At 38.6% G+C, this 14,471-nt stretch overlaps 1 long non-coding RNA gene across 1 annotated transcript in view; it reads left to right on the top strand.

Moving 5' to 3' along the window:
- The window catches only part of LOC119873915, a 29,901-nt gene extending 28,786 nt beyond the window's left edge, over positions 1-1,115 (top strand). Inside the window, exon 8 of the long non-coding RNA XR_005366803.1 lies at positions 118-1,115. This is a non-coding gene — a long non-coding RNA (uncharacterized LOC119873915). The remainder of the gene's footprint in view (positions 1-117) is intronic.
- Positions 1,116-14,471: the final 13,356 nt, after the last annotated feature.

The following is a 14,471-nucleotide window of genomic DNA, read 5'->3' as shown; positions in this document are numbered from 1 at the left end:
AAGAATGCAGGAACAGGCGAGAGATTGATGATGTGGAGAGGATCACTGGGAGTCCAAGGTCCTAAGGAAGGTGTGTGGAGATCCAGGCCACACATGAAACGTTTTTGTCTTTGCCAGGTGGGACCTCTGCTTTAGATGGCAAGAGGCAAGGGTGGACAGATTAAGGGAAGAACAAAGAACCGCCGGGAAAGCTGCAGATGAAAAGCTTACTTGGCAAGTCTCTCCTTGCATTTCCCAACCCCATTCTTTTGCTTGGATATCTGGCACGGGACCCACCTCCTCCACAGTGTTCTTTTGTCGTCCCCAGCTTATTTTCTTTCTCTTCTTTCAGATAATTATAAATTTACCTCCTTTTGCATAGTAGCATACTGCCTTGTCTTCTCATTTAGATATGCATTTTGTTTGGGAAAGAACTCTTGCTTTTTTAAAAAAAATTGTGGTAAAATATACATAATAGGAAATTTACAATTGTAACCATTTTAAGTATACAGTCTAGTGACATTAAGTACATTCATTCACAGGATTGTACAACCATCACCACTACATATTTCCAGAAATTGTTATCACCCCAAACAGAAACTCTGCCCATTAAACACTAATCGCTCCTTGCCACGTCCTACCCAGCCCTAGTAAACTGGATTCTATTTCCATCTCTCTGAATTTGGCTAAGCTAGATACTTCATTTAAGTGGACTCACATTTTTCCTTTCATATTTGGCTTATTTTGCTTAGTGAAATATTTTCATAATTCATCCATATGATAGCATGCATCAAAAATTCATTTCTTGTTATGGCCTAGTAATATTTCATTGTATGTATATACCACATTTTGCTTTTCCATTCAGTCATCTGTTGATGGATACATGGGGTGTTTTCACTTTTCAACTACTGTGAATATCACCGCTGTAAACATAGACATGCATCTGTTTGAATCCCTGCCTTCAATTCTTTTGGGTATATACCTAGGATGGAAACAGCTGGATCCTATGGTAACTCTATGCTTAACTTTCTGAGAAACTGCTAATCTAGTTTTTTCATAGTAGCTGCGCCACTTTACATTCCCACAGCAATGTATGAGGAATGTACATTCCAATTTCTCCATATCCTCACCAAAACCTGTTATTGTTGTTGTTATTATTACTTATTTTGGAAAATAGCCATCATAAGAAGTATAAAATGGTATCTCATTGTGGTTTTTATTTGCATTTCTCTAATGACTAATGGTGTTGTGCATCTTTTCATGGGCTTATTGGCCAGTTACATATCTTCTTTGGAGAATGTCTATTCAAGTCCACTGATCATTTTTGAATCAAGTTATTTGTTTTTTCAAGGAATTCCTTGCCTTTTGCATTATCTTTTTAGATCCCCTTTAGTCCACAGTAGGGGGCTCCTGAAGAATTGCTATTTTGTTGTTGTTGTTTTTTGAAGATGTTTGTATGAAAAATTTCAAACATTCAGTAAATTTGAAAGAATTCCCCAAGTTTCCATTACTAATAATGTGTTATATTTGACTTCTCTCCTACTTACCCATCATCTATTGCAAATTTCTACCTATCAGTCATGTTTATTTTATGGGTGTGTTTCAAAATGAGTTGGAGATATTAAGAAATAATTTTTTAATGGATAAAAAATATAGTCTCAATAAAATGTATAAGTAAGGTTGGGGCAGAGGTACAGCTGTCTCTGGGACTTCTCTGGCAGATAAAGTGTAAGAGCAGAAGAGGCCTAAAAGTCAGTAGGGGTTTAGCTTCCTTACTTTGAACATGCCTTAATGAAATTTCTTGGGAAAATGAATCAAAGAAAATGTTCCCAGGGAACAGGCAGTGCTGACAGGGGGATGTCACCATCACAGCCCCCAGGCTGTATATTTCTACGGTTGCTGGGCAACACTGCTGTCTCATCTGGTACACATGTAAGCAATGAATCCTGGGGCTAGAAGTAAAACTGCCTGAGGCTAGTAGCTTCCAGAATTAGCTCTAACCTTCCCTGTTTCTCTCCTACCTCATCAACTCTCTGGTCTTCCTCTATTCATTTCATTAACCACCTTTTTTTTTTTTTTCCATTATACTACCATCCTCTAGAGTAGTGTTTTAGAGAACATCTGTAGTGAACTTTTAGAAACCTCCTCAAGCACCTGTGTACTCCAGTTCTAGGGCCCATCAGATCCTGCACTCAGATTTCTTTCTTGTACTCGCCTCTGAAGAACTCCAAGCAACCCTGTCAAGACCACAGGGGTCTATGTTGCTCTCCTTCTAATTACAACCAATCCATTGCCTGCCTAGCATTTTCTGTCTTTATCAAACTCCTCATGCTCAGCTAAACCTCCTGGCCAACCTGCTGCCCTTTGACCTTGTCCTAGCACCACAAAAACCATCTTGAGGCCCCTTATGAGGTACCATCAAAACAGAGGTACAGATTGTAGACTATGCCCAAAGGAGTACAGCATCACCAAGGAAGTTTTAAGAAATGAAATCTCATGATAAAAGCAAGAGAAATTATGCTTTGGTTGGAAGCACGTTTTAGAACAGAACAAGGAAAACAGCCAAATAGACATGAAAAATCAAAAACAGGGCCCTTTGATGAAGCAAAAGTCAGTGGCATCTGAGACACAAGACCACGAGCATATTTGGAAACAAATTGTAATCTCTCCTGAGCAGTTTTGTTGTTAAAAAGGCTCTGTGGGTCTTCTGGCAAATAGGGTAGATGGTAGGTAGGCTTATTGAGGACCTACTGGAAATCAGGAAGGAGGCAGGGAGGTGGGAGAAGAGGCCGGGAGATGGTGGGATTTTGACAGAACGATGAATTGCATCCAAATAAATAAGATTTAATAACCGAGTATGAAAAGACAAAGTCCTCATTTTCACCTGTCTCTGGATTTGCAAACATAGATATTTCCTTTAGAGAGGAAACCACAGTATTTATGATTGGTTCATATTTCACACCTTTATTCATACATATCCTGTGATGTAAAAGGCCTATTTCTTATTTCATAGGAAATGCTAAATGCACTGGGGATTCACAGAAAAGCTCAAAGCTTTTCTAGGAGAAGTTCACGTAAGTAGTTAGTCACAGGAGTACAACCTAAAAAACAAAGCCTTCTTTCTGACTCTGCAGAAATTAAGTACTGACATGTGAAACCTGCTGAGAGTTTCATCTGTTTTTACTCTGAAAGCCTCATTCTTTTTGTCTCAGTATGTGCATACACACATCATGCTTTAAGCTGAAAGATGCTAGCCAACTCCTCCTGACGCGCCTGGCACAGGGTAAAGAAGGTAGCAGCGCCCCCTAGTGCTCACTCCCTCCAGTTACAGTCCACAAACGGGCAAGTGGATTGGGACCCTTTTTTATCCCTGGATGGCCAGAACACCAAAATACCAAAAGCCTGGATTTGTTGATGTAATTCCCAACCAAGCTTCAAACACTGTTAAGTTCTATTAAAAGGAAAAATGAACACAAGTCAGAAATATGAATTTTCAGTCAAGCATTTTAATAGCAACTTTCACTATCGAAGATCAATGTAATGTCACTTGCAAGAACAGTAAGGTTACGCTTGGAATATAGGAACAATATATACCCACAGATTATCAGGGGAAGGTGAGTTGGCTTTTGAAAATTGGGTCCCTGGTGTCAGGATAAGGGGAGCTGACTAATTTAATTCTTGTTCGGCATAATGTGACAAATTTAGCTCCTTTATATTGGATTTTAATGTATTAAAGAGCAGATCAAGCTTTCCCCTTCTTGTCACATAGCTGAAGCATTCTATCTTCCCAGTGGTTTGTTTTTATTTTTAAAGTGAGGCATGCTGATAGGATATAAAATGATGCTCTCACATTTCTCTTCTTCCTGTACTTTCTTCTTATTGCAAGTCCATTAATCAGAATGTCAAGCATAGGTGCACAGATACAGCTGTGTAAGATACTAGTAAAAGAAAAGCTGGCTACTTCTCAATGATTGTAGTCCTCAAATGATGATAATGATGATGATGACTAGCATATCATCCATCAAGAGCTTTATAGAGATTATCTCATAACAGACCAGTGATAGAGGCATTATTGTCTACCCCATTTTACAGTGGAGGAAGAGGAGGGGGCCACACAGCTCATGGGAGTAGCTGAGGTAAGATTCAACCCTAGGGAGCCTGACTCTAGAGCTCAAGTTCTGAATCACTGAGAGATACACTGCCGCCCCAATGCAGTAATGCCACAGGGAGTCTCCAGGCGGAAGTTATACAGAGGGGTCAGCACAAGGATTGCCATGCGATTGTGTTGCCAAAGACCCACAATGGGAATGGGGATGTGTTTCAAAGGTTGTATATGAACAGTGGCCTAGAAAAAGGGATGATAATATGCATATCAGCGCTTGCTGCATTCTGACACCTGGGAAGTAGGGCTGTGATTCTTCCCCTAACACTCTGCTTGAAGGAGAAATTCTAGTGGAATGGTTACTCACAGGGAGATCTCTGAAAATTTTGGGACTGCTCTCCTCAGCTAGCATTTTTAAAAAGCATATAATCAGGTTAAAATGGAAATCCTGAACAGTAGTTCCGACTACTGAAATAAGACAGCTGGACCCACGTTGAAAAGACTGAAGCTGTAACTACAGAAAGGCTTGATGGCCTCTGGAAACAGGCCCAGATCATTGAGAATATACTTAAGGTTTTTTTTGGTAAGCCATTTCTATTCTTGCGTTTTAGAGAGAAATAAATGACAGTTCCTTTAGTAATGGAAAAAGTGGGAGCTTTAGCTTTAATTTCAGAAAATACAGGCCTAGGTTTTTATATTATTTTTATAAAATAAAAATTTTATAGTCTTATTTTCTTTAATTTTTAAATTTTTATTACTAAACTCCTACATGGTCATCTTTACCAGTAGAATCATCAAAAGATGTATAAAGGAAAGTGAGTCATCTCCATCCACCTAGAGTTCCCTTTATTCCAAGGTAATATTAACATTCAAAGTCCATCCTTCCATCCACCTTCTCTATACCCATACAGACATGCACACTCACATATAGACATATGCAAAATCTCATTTTTTGAAAATGAAACATACTGCAACTTGGTTTTCTTGCTTATCACTGCATCATGGACACCTCCTCAAGTTGGCAGAGTGCAATAATTTTTTTTTTTTAAATAGCAGTGCAATATTCCCTGGTATGGATGTGACATAATTAATCTCTCCCTGATGGCAAAAGCTGATTTTGTTTCCAGTTTAGAGTGCTGGAAGACATTGAGGCAAATGAGCTGTAACATGCATCTTTACCTCCTGATGCTTGCTTTTCAGAGATCCTCCAAAGTTGGATGGCTGAGTCAAAGCATATGTATATTTTAAATTTTATTTGATATTGCAAAATGACTTTCAGAAATGGTGGCAATCGAATATCCAGCCAGCAATGTGTAAGACTGCCCATTTCCTAACATTCTGACTAGTAATGGATACTTTTATTCTTTTAGTTTTGTCAATGTGATGGTTTTTAAAATATCTCATTTTTAATTCAATTTGCATGTTTTCTAATGACTAGTAAATGAAGTTGAGCATGTGCATGTCTACAGGAAATTTGGATTCCACTTCCATATTCCTTGCCCATTTTTCTATTGAGTTATATGTTTTCTTAAGTTCAAGAAATTCTTTTAATATTAGGAATATTACCCTTTTGTCTTCCATCTGCATTGCAACTTTTCCCCCCAGTCTCTCAGTTTTTTCTTTTTATAGAATCTTTTAACATCCAATTTAAAAAGCTACAGTTTAATGTATTTTTTCTTTTGGCTTCGTGATTTCCTGTCTTGCTTGGAAATTTTTTTCTAATATTTTTATTATTTTGTATTTTATATTTATACTGTTAATTGATCTGGAATTCATTCAGTAATACGGACTGACATTTAGCTTTGTTTTCTTCTATGTTGGATAGTCAATTATGTCAGCAATGCTATCCAATTTTGTCTAGCTGAACCAAACTTTTCCCACTGAACTGCAATTCCATCTTTGTCAAAAGTAATTTCTCACATATGTTTGCATCTATTTCTGGACATTTACTATGTTGCACTAATGTCTCTGTCTGCGCCAGTTCTATTCTTTTGGTTTTCAGTAGCTTTGTAGAAACATTTAATGTCCAGTGAGGCAAGTTTCCTCACACAAGTTTCTTCTCTCATCATTTTCTTGGCTCCTCACACACCCATTTTCCTTGATGTGAGCCTTGAAATCACGTTATCCAGTCCCTTCCTACCAACAAAACCAAACCCCAGCTGACATTCTACTAGAAAATACATTCAATTTAAACAATACTTTTAAACGGATAAGTGCTTATAGAAATCTTCCGCCATAAAGGAACACACCCCTTGTTACTAACCTGCAATTTCTGTTCGGACAACTGTACGATTTCTTTCACCTTCCCTAGAGTTTAGAACGTTACCAGAAAGTGTCAAAACATAGGTCTTCTCTCACGGCTCCATAAACTTCTCTAGTCTAAAGACTCAAAATGTTCAAAATGCTGAAGCTCAGGAAAATTCTTTTTTCTATTATTACTTCTCCTTCATCTACACCCCCATCCCCATTTTTTTTATCCAGAAATTCTCCTATTGCATGTTATGTCTCCTAAATATGTCCTCCAGTCTGCTATCCGTTTTCTCCTGGCTATGGTTTTCTTTATGCCTCCTCTCTATATGGGGTGGGGGTGGGGGTGGGGAGGGATGTCTCTGCCTCCTCCGCATTACAAATTCAGCTCCCTGTAATAAGCATTCTCCTGATCAGGATATTTGTTTTTGATTTTAAAGTCTGCCTTAGTTTAGTTTGGTAGTGCCCTAATTATGTCTTTCTGACAGTTCTCTGGCATTTTTTGGTAGGATCCTCTCTTATTTCTCCCATCAGTTCTACTTCACAGATACCTGCTATTCTAGGGTGTTCACACGGGTTCCCTCTCAGGATTACCTTTCTCTGTAGTGACTCATCATTATTTTCCCCTGACAAGGGTTTTCTGTTCCTTCAGAACTCGTACAATTTAGGTTTTTAAAGCCTTTGAGCAGTGGCAAACCAGCCACAGGTGGTAGACAAGTAGCTTCTTCTACTACTACCTGTCAGTGAATCGGTTTGCGAACTAATAGCTCTCTGGGAAGCATGCAGAACAACCATTAAACTCCTCAGCCTCCCTGGGACAGGAAACCCTGTTTTCCATTAGCAAGGCCTGGGACCACATCTGCCTTCCTATAGGAGTCATCTCTGGTATTAACAACATGGAGCAGTCCCTTCCAGGTCACATGGAGCAACTGGGCAGCATAGGCTCCTACTTGAGGGGAGGGGATCCCTAGGCTTCCTAAGGTTCAAAAGGTAGTTGCTAAGGCTGGGTCTTTGCTTTGTCTTGGGAAAGGACAGTCTCTTCTGCTTCAGGCTCTCCCTGGGCACCAGGAACAACCATGCTCCTACCTGCTTAGTCCCTAGGGGTCTCAAAAGAACTGCATCCTTATCGGTGTCCTCCAGCCCCTCCTTAAGAGGGAGGCAAGGGAGGGCATACCATTGTTTCCCCATAACTCCCATTATTAGGTTTGAATGGAGCATAGATATTAATTTGTGATACTTTTCAGGCACTTAGAATCTGAATGATAATTTATGTAGGCTAAACTGTTAACATTTGTCTACCTCATGATTATTTTACACTTTTACACAACAGGACAGAAGATTGGATAGTAAGTACTTAATATAAATAAATATAGGTATGTCATTTTATTTTCAAGAAGAATATGTTTTTGAGAAGCTTCACAATATATGATCCCATTAGAAAATGGATCAGGGATTCCAAATAGCTCAGCAACTGCCCCTGAGAGAATCCCATCCTTAACAGTGAATCATGTCCTCCCTCGTCAACCACTGAGTCCAGGCCAACCTTTCTGCCCTGAGCTAGTCCTTCCAGAGAATATTTCAGACTAATAGTTTCTGAAGCATGCATTTTGGTTTTGGCTTTTGGTGAAGGGTAACATGAGGAGCCTTGAGAGCTATGCATCCTTAGGGTTTTCAAGAAATATCATGTTTGATTACTCTTGATTCACAGTGCTTTAGCAATACCACATAAGAATTTCCACTGAATAAAAAATCTTCAAACTAGGCATGAAACGTTAGCAGTAGGCCCAACTAGCCTAATTTTTTTTTCTTAAAATCTTGACCTATTAAAAAAAAAACACCTCCAGTAAATATGGTAAAATGCTAACATTCGTTAAATTTAGGGACGGGCACATTGATTTTTGTAATCTCTTTATATTATTCTATACATTTGAAGCATTTTGTATTAAATTCAAAAAACTTCAGGGATGCCTGGGTGGCTCAGTGAGTTGAGTGTTTGTCTTCGACTCGGGTCATGATCCCAGGGTCCTGGGATCAAGCCCCACATTGGGCTCCTGGCTCAGTGGGGAGTCAACGTCTCCATCTCCCTCTGCAGTTCCCCCGCTTCTGTTCCCTCTCTCTCTCTCTCTCTTGATTTCTCTCTCTCTCTGACAAATAAATAAATGAAATCACTTAGAAAAATTCAAAAGACTCCTAATAGCAGAAGTGATACCCTTCTATCAACTCAGGTAAAAAGCTGAGGATCAGACAGTTTAAAAAATGCATTTCTAAGCCACTAATTTTCACTCGGCAAGTCTAGAATGTGCCTTTATGATTTGTGCAAATGGGAATATTTTTAGTATCCTAACTCCATCATTTCTATTTTTTTTGCTTCCAACTTATTCTTCCTATCTCAAGATTAATGAAAAAATCACTTAGTCGACTTCCTTGTTCTGTGTCTGAAGTGAAGGGGGTTAAGTAAGACTCTCTCCTCCAATAGGTCTCTCCAGGGGTACAAACCTCTTTCCTTAAAATATCCAGTTACTTGTGATAGTCCATTATTTCTCAATACACACTAAACTATCCAGAAATCCAGAAACTGGTGATATTAGTATTCAGAGTGTATACATAAAGGTGTCACATTCTTGATTTTTCCTTCATGTGTTACATGGTAATTTCTTTGTCCAAATGTTGAGAATTATGCAACCATGTAGGAAAAAATACATACACGTAACATATTCTCAACTAATCCATTTTTCAGTGAGAACGAGGGAGATATTGAAAAAGAGAAACTGAAGGTGAGAGCGAGAATCTGTCACTCTATAGTGACAAGGCACACAGACCAAAGCAGGGTTATGAGGCCCCCTAATGGAGGATGTTTTTACTGCAGCTCAGAAACTTGATTGAAATAATTGAGTCCAAGTCTTGTAGTAGCTCTGTGATTTTCTGATTGTGATATTTATATCCTACTGCTTTATGATTTTTGCTCTCCTTTTCTTTGATTGAAGAGTTTAGTGGCTACTAAGTCCTTTTTATACTAAAGATCAATGTTGTCAGATAATCAGATCATTACTTAATGTTCAGATTAGCATTTTCAATATCAGATAGAATAGTATTTTGGAAACTGCCTGAGGCTCCTGGACCTGTTGGATATACCTTGGCTTCCTAGTCCCACTGCACTAGGCCAGAATAACAAATGTAGGTAGTTGATCTATTTATATACCATGTAATCCACGGCCGGGGTCTCTCATCTGATGCTGCTTTCAGAGAGAAGAGATGGAGTACATACCAGCCCCCGCCCTTCCAGCTGTTACCACGGCAGCCTGTTGCACAGTCATCATAGGGAGCAATGTTAAGTGCTTGGATTTGCTACTTTTGAAAATACTGAAATGATGGCATCTAGAGATTTTTAAAGTTACATGCTTTAAATTTTATACTCAAGTAAAATAGAGCTCATGGCGCCTGGGTGGCTCAGTCAATTAATTATCTGCCTTTGGGTCAGGTCACGAGCCAAGTATCCTGGGATCTAACCCATCATTGGGCTCCATGCTCAGCGGGGAGTCAGCTTCTCCCCCTGCCTTTGCCCTCGCCCCTGCTCATGCTTGTACTCTCTCTCTCTGAAATAAATAAACAAATAAAATCTTTAAAACAAATAAATACAATAAAGCTTAAATAAGGGAGCTTCTAACTTGTGGCCAGAGTGTACTCGGCCACTATACAAATGAGAAGACTTTGAAATGATCTACTTATAACCATATCAGCTTTGGAGTATCTTCCCCAGGCCATGGAAAAGGAAAATAATTGTCTAGTCTAACAGGTCAATTTGCCCTTTTGCACAAAATACTCTGTCCCCTTCCTCTTTGAACATAAAGTCCCAGTTTCTTAGTAAACCTGCAAGGTCCCACGGGTTCTGACCTTTCTGCCACAGGCCTGTTTTTGATTCTCCAGAACCCTGGATCTCCACTCCCCCAGTCCTGCCCTACCTGCCTCCTCCCAGCCTCGGCCTGGCATCCTCACATTCCTTCCCTCCCTTGCCAGGCCTCTGCTTAGATGTCACTTCATCAGACAGACCTTCCCAAACCACCGCATCAAATCATCCACACTAGTGCTATTTTCATAATAACACTTCCCACCAAATAAATACTAGGTGTTTATTTCCCTTACTCATCCTTCTCTTGAGTAAACTCCATGTGAGAGGGAACTCAGCACTGCTGTGTCCAAAACATGTAGAACATGAGTGCTTGATATATGTATTTGTGCACAAATAAACTAAATATTGTGGGGGGAAATGGATGAATACATGACATTCTATTCCCCTTTCTTCAAAACTTGAGTAAATACGATCATTATTATATCCTGCTTTTCTCATTAGGGTATCTTAATGCATTTTATAAATGTCATAAATGTATAACTACTTTAGCTATAGATGCTCTAGTTGCTCTTAGCGGTTACCTAATAGAAAAACATGGGATGTATTTTGTTATTTATGAAGAAAATACAGCACATCTCATGATTCCAACACTTTCTGCTCTTTATGCTTGTTAATACAGCTGTTTTTAACTTAAGTTGTCACGTATCTCTTTCAGATTATTATTAACTCTGATTAAATTTATGGGATCCTATACTCAGAAAAATACATACATGCCTAAATTCTCTAGAAAATTTGTGCTTTTGTGAATGTTTCTAAGTTTAACCACATCCTAGGTAAGAAGTTTCTATTACTGAGCTTTAGAAAGAGCTACTTACATATTGTCTTGCAGAACTATCAGTTAGAAAGTCTCCCGTCCACAACCAAATATTTGTTATACAGGACCTCCTGAATTACTCATTCCTTTACTGGAGGTATTTAATTTTGATGGTGGTGGCATGTGTGTGTGTGTGTGTGTGTGTGTGTGTGTATGTGTATGTGTTTCTACTAGGACTCACATATTAAAACATACAGAAAAGTAATGGGAGACATTAGTTGACATGTCAGTTATGTCATCTTGCAGCTGTCAATATGCGAGCAAGTAATTAATTTCTCTCATTCATTTTCCTTACCTTTAATAAAGAGGAAAATAATACACATATAAGTTAGAGCACTGTCACAAAAATTAAACAAGAAGACATAGGTAAAGTCTCTTTGGTCCTACATACCTGGCATAGGTAAGCACACAAGAAATGATAACTATTAGTATTTGTTTAGATACCAATTTTCTTTTATCTGATGGTCTCCCCTCCCTCTATTTGGGTATCCTAAGACCAGTCTACCAGATGAATATATTTTAAAAATCATTTTGAGTTTCCATACAGTAATACACATTGGCCTTTGAGTATGCTCTTCTTGTGACTATTTTTCTAAAAATGGAACTAATTCAGAATTTATTGTGGTTCACACAAAATGAAAGATTAAATCACTGTTGGATTACATGCAGAAATTAACCCAATTATTTTTCAAAATGGCAATATATTTGCTGTATAACATCAGTATCATCAAGCGAGAGTAGAAATTACATTACTCTAAATATACACCAGATGGCTCTAGGGTGACATGGTTATTAAAAAAATAAAAGTCCTGATTGTTTACAGTTTCCCCAAGGGCAAAATCTGTGTCTAATCTGTGTCTGAAATTTATCCACAGCAACCAATTGAGGGACACAGGATTGAACTGTATTTTAATTTATGGTAAAAGCAACAACGTGCCATTCTTTTAAGAACAAAATTCTCTGCTAATTTGTCTGAAAAGATTTGAAGATTTCAACAGAGACAAAATGAATGGTGACACTCCATTTCTAAGGTGGGGATGAAACGGTCAAAGGATAAGAAAGAAATGCAATCTTGCTTGCAGGTGCTCAGTGGAAAGTTTAAAAACTCAGAGAGGCAAATCATGCTGCTATCCCAAATATGGTCTGAGTAGGAACTTCAGACCATATTCTTTCCTCTTTAATCTCATTTATTTAATTAAAAAAATGAAAAATAAAAATAAATAATAATTTTTCAAAAGAAGGGCTGTGTTCTGATTTGTGCCTGACTGGTTTAGGTCCTGGGAACTCAAGAGAGAACAAAACAGACATGGACTACCCTCATGGAGGTTATGTTGTCCGTTCCCCTGCAGAGAAGGGTGTAGAGGACAGAAAGGGATATTTGTGAGCCAAAATGAGGGTTTTGTTTTTCCATTTCCCTTAATGAGATTTTACGCTTAATCTTATAGTCATATATAAATATGTATCTGCAACAAAACAAGTGACTTAAGCACAAATATAAATCCTTTTCTTTTTAAAGTAAGCTCTATACCCAAAATGGGGCTTAGCCTCAATCTCAAAATCAAGAATCATATGTTCTACAGACTGAGCCAGCCAGGCAACCCCATAAATCCTTCTTTTAAAATTCAACCAACCAGGCAAACAGTTGGCCAAGTTTCTTTGTAAATATCCTTTGTTCTAAGTTCCCACAAACTTTTCAAATGATCACCTACTGAATTTCTTTAACCTTCCAGTAAAAGGTAGGTGTTGCAGCACTCATGAGCCTGAGACTGGAATCAGTGCTTGGGGTTGGTTTTGTTTCTTGGCTCTCAAAATTTGAATGAGCCGCTTATGTGGTCACTATACCAATTCTGGAAACAATTGTTATGCAAATACTAAGGCTGAGCCTGTGAGACCCCACTGACTTTTCCCACTCTGATTTCCCAACTGAGGTGCCAGTTATAACATGACCCATGTTTTCTCATCTCCTTAATTCCCAGATTCAGAGATCTGAACTCCAGTTTCTGCATGAATCCCATAGTGCCTTTGTTTGGGTGATTCCTAGACCAGCAATGCCCAATAAGGTTAGGTATAAGCCATATGGGTCTATGGAGCACTTGAAATATGACTAGTCCAAGTCAAAATGTGTTGTAAGTATCAAATACACATTAGATTTCTAAAGTTTTACTATGACAAAAAGAATATAAAATATCTCATAATACTTTTGTTTATTGTTTAAATGTCAAAGTGATATTTTTAATATACTAGGTTAAGTAGAATCTATTAAAATTAATTTCACCTGTTCCTTTTTACTTTTTAAAACCACATCAACTAGAAAATTTTAAATTACATATATACTTTGCACTATATTTCCTTTGGACAGCACTGTGCTAGCCTCTCTTAATGACTTTTTGGATTTCAGCTTTCCACATAACTCAAAGCTTTTTGCTTCCCTGTTAGGAACTCCCTGATTCAACTCCTGCCATGCAGGAGTTCACCTGACTTCAGCTTTTCACCCTTACCTTGATGGTCAGGCTTTTTGACAGATATAAGCTCTATTTCAGAACTTCTAAATGAAATGCAAATGAAAGGCAATATATAGAATTATTTTCTAATAGTTCAATGACAGTTCAATCCAATGCCATTATGCAGTAAACTATGCAAGAGAATTCATAAACTGCAAGGAAGCAAGGCGAGGGACAGGTGCAGTTCCTACTGGCAATGAGCTGACAGTCAAGTGGAAGGGAAAGAGCAAGTGAGTGGAGCTGTGAGAGAGAAGGGAGGACATGACTCAGTAGGAAGGAGCAGAGAAGTCCCTTGGGTGTCCTGGTTCTCACATAGCACCCCAATTCATCATCACTACCTGTTTGTAGCAGAGAGTTATAGTGCACCACAGGGATTTAGAAATGAGAGAAAGGGGGATCCCTGGGTGGCTAAGCGGTTTAGCACCTGCCTTTGGCCCAGGGCATGATCCTGGAGACCCAGGTTTGAGTCCCACATCAGGCTCCCTGAATGGAGCCTGCTTCTCCCTCTGCCTGTGTCTCTGCCTCTCTCTCTCTCTCTCTCTGTGTGTGTGTGTCTCTCATGAATAAATAAATAAAATTCTTAAAAAAATAAAAAATAAACTCACACTTTGGTCTTTCTCTCACTGTGTCTCTCATGAATGAATAAATAAAATCTTAAAAAAAAAAAAGAAATGAGAGAAAATCCAGATAGGTGGAGAAATCAGGAAAAGTCTCAAGGGGAAAAAAAGGATAAATGAGTTCACACTTGAGGGTTGAGGTAGAAGAATGAAAGATCCTATATTTTGAGTAAAGTGAAGAAGGCAGGGAGGAGAGGGATGAGTAATTGAGTTTGGCTGCAGAAAAAGAGCCAAAAGTCTGGAGGGGTAGATGGAATTTAGGGCACAGAATGTGAGAATACTGGATTCTGGGCCAGGGAGTTTT

The sequence above is a fragment of the Canis lupus genome, chromosome 11 (assembly GCF_011100685.1).
Source record: "Canis lupus familiaris isolate Mischka breed German Shepherd chromosome 11, alternate assembly UU_Cfam_GSD_1.0, whole genome shotgun sequence".
Classification (NCBI taxonomy): domain Eukaryota; kingdom Metazoa; phylum Chordata; class Mammalia; order Carnivora; family Canidae; genus Canis; species Canis lupus.
The sequence above is the reverse complement of the archived record's forward strand: the minus strand, read 5'-3'. Positions and strand labels throughout refer to the sequence as shown.